This window comes from Cervus elaphus, chromosome 28 (genome assembly GCF_910594005.1).
Source record: "Cervus elaphus chromosome 28, mCerEla1.1, whole genome shotgun sequence".
Taxonomy (NCBI): Eukaryota; Metazoa; Chordata; class Mammalia; order Artiodactyla; family Cervidae; genus Cervus; species Cervus elaphus.
Genome location: NC_057842.1, coordinates 7,902,662 through 7,905,323, shown reverse-complemented (window position 1 = coordinate 7,905,323; position 2,662 = coordinate 7,902,662). Strand labels below are relative to the sequence as shown.

The 2,662-nt window shown below is 37.4% G+C and overlaps 1 pseudogene across 1 annotated transcript; it reads left to right on the top strand.

Annotated features, from left to right (window-relative positions):
* Window positions 1–699: 699 nt before the first annotated feature.
* LOC122685340 lies at window positions 700–2,073 on the top strand (annotated as a pseudogene). The gene has a single exon (XR_006338356.1). The product of XR_006338356.1 is annotated as a eukaryotic translation initiation factor 3 subunit E-like (transcript).
* Window positions 2,074–2,662: the final 589 nt, after the last annotated feature.

Here is a 2,662-nt window from a genome sequence, read left to right as displayed (position 1 = left end):
GACCCTGTTAGCTTGGGACACAGCCAGGCCCAACCATAGCTCCTTCAGCTTCCACCAGACCTTCACTTTCTGCAACTCCTGGGCACCAGTTTCTCTACCGTGTCACCTGATCATCAAAACTGAGACCAGTGCAGACCTAGCTGACCTTCATGGGCTCCAGGTTTCCCTTTTTGTCCTCCATGTCGCACCCAACTTTTGTTTCTGAAAATCTGCCCTGCTATCCAGACCCAAAGCCAAAAGCAAAAATAATAATGATAAACTGTTACTAGCACCTTGCAGTTATATAAGTTCAATTCTTTTGTATAAATTCCATACCGCTGTCATTTCTAGTAATTGCATTTTTTGATGAAATCTTTCATGAAAAACTATCTTGACTTATTAATTGATGTTATTCTCAATTATTATGCAGTAGCATTTAAATTTGCCTCATAATGTTGTAAAACATAATTTTGCTTTACAGTGCGTTTCTTTAGCTTTACATGTTAACACTGAAGAGCAAATTCATGTATAGTTCATAAGTCAATGTGCAAATGTTCCACAGCATAAACTTTTTTAAAAAATGCAATACATTTTGCATTTCGAAATGTAAAAGTGTAATAGAAAGCCTAAGGAGCAACTTTTATTTATTTTTTTTAAATATATTAAGTGTGCAGTGAGAGGGTTAGAAAAGTATATTTTAAAAAGTAATGTGAGGCTTTTCCTTGACAAGATGGCGGAGTACTACTTGACCACTCGCATCGAGCACTTTTTAGATCGGCATTTAGTCTTTCCGTTGCTTGAGTTTCTCTCCGTAAAAGAGATATATAATGAAAAGGAGTTGTTACAAGGGAAATTGGATCTTCTTAGCGATACCAACATGGTAGACTTTGCTATGGATGCATACAAAAACCTTTATTCTGATGATATTCCTCATGCTTTGAGAGAAAAAAGAACAACTGTTGCACAGCTGAAACAGCTTCAAGAAGAAACTGAACCAATTGTGAAGATGTTTGAAGATCCAGAAACTACAAGACAAATGCAGTCAACCAGGGATGGTCGGATGCCGTTTGACTACTTGGCAGACAAAAATGGTTTCAGGCAGGAATATTTAGATACACTGTACAGGTATGCAAAATTCCAGTATGAATGTGGAAATTACTCTGGAGCAGCAGAATATCTTTATTTCTTTAGAGTGTTGGTTCCAGCAACGGATAGAAATGCTTTGAGAAATGCCAGGGAAAACTGGCCTCTGAAATCTTAATACAGAATTGGGATGCAGCCATAGAAGATCTGACACGGCTAAAAGAGACCATAGATAATAATTCTGTGAGTTCTCCACTTCAGTCTCTTCAGCAGCGGACATGGCTCATTCATTGGTCTCTGTTTATTTTCTTCAATCACCCCCAAAGGGCGCGATAACATTATTGATCTCTTCCTTTACCAACCACAGTATCTTAATGCAATTCAAACGATGTGTTCACATATTCTTCGCTGTTTGACCACAGCAGTCAAAACAAGCGAAGGTGTTCGAAAAAGCCGGCAGGTGACAAAAGATCTGGTCAAAGTTATTCAGCAGGAGTCTTACACATATAAAGACCCAATTACAAAATTTGTTGAGTGCTTATATGTTAATTTTGACTTTGATGGGGCTCAGAAAAAGCTAAGGGAATGTGAATCAGTACTAGTGAATGATTTCTTCTTGGTGGCTTGTCTTGAGGATTTCATTGAAAATGCCCGTCTCTTCATAATTGAGACTTTTTGTCGCATCCATCAGTGCATCAGCATTAACATGTTGGCAGAAAAATTGAACATGACTCCAGAAGAAGCTGAAAGGTGGATTGTAAATTTGATTAGAAATGCAAGGCTGGATGCCAAGATTGATTCTAAATTAGGTCATGTGGTTACGGGTAACAATGCAGTCTCACCCTATCAGCAAGTGATTGAAAAGACCAAAAGCCTTTCATTTAGAAGCCAGATGTTGGCCATGAATATTGAGAAGAAACTTAATCAGAATAGTAGGTCAGAGGCTCCTAACTGGGCAGCTCAGGACTCTGGCTTCTATTGAAGAACTGTACAGGAAAATTGAAAACCCTTTAAAGGAAAGGTGAAATAATAAAACCAGATATAAAGGTGAAACCTTTTAGAAACAACATATTTAGTATAAATTTTGAAGGATTTGAATAAAATTGACCGTTTCATTTAAAAAAAAATAAAAAAATAAATTAAAAAATTAAAAGTAATGTGAGTATGGTGGATTCTAGGAATACACAGCCAGAACATAATTACCAAATCCTCCTCATACCGTATCTTCTTCTTTGGAATAATATGCTGAGGAAGTAAGCATGCTTGCTTAGCTTAGATAATACTCTGAATGTCTCTTTTATATTGGTAAACTCTAAGGATGAACCTTATATTTAGAGTATAAAGAGAGCTGGAAAACAACAAAAGGAAAGGTCCCGCCCCAATAAATAATGAAGTGAAATTTATAAATTTCATGAAAAACTCAGGGGGGTCCACCTGTACAAGTGGACCCACTTGAATGGGCCAGGGAGTCAATCTTCAATCCTGCAATAATTGGGATCCAGAGGAACTCGGGCACTAATAAATGGAATTATTCAGTCAATGAGAAATGAAGCAGATAGACTCTTATATACAGAGAGGGCTATTGACAAGGGGCTCTTCC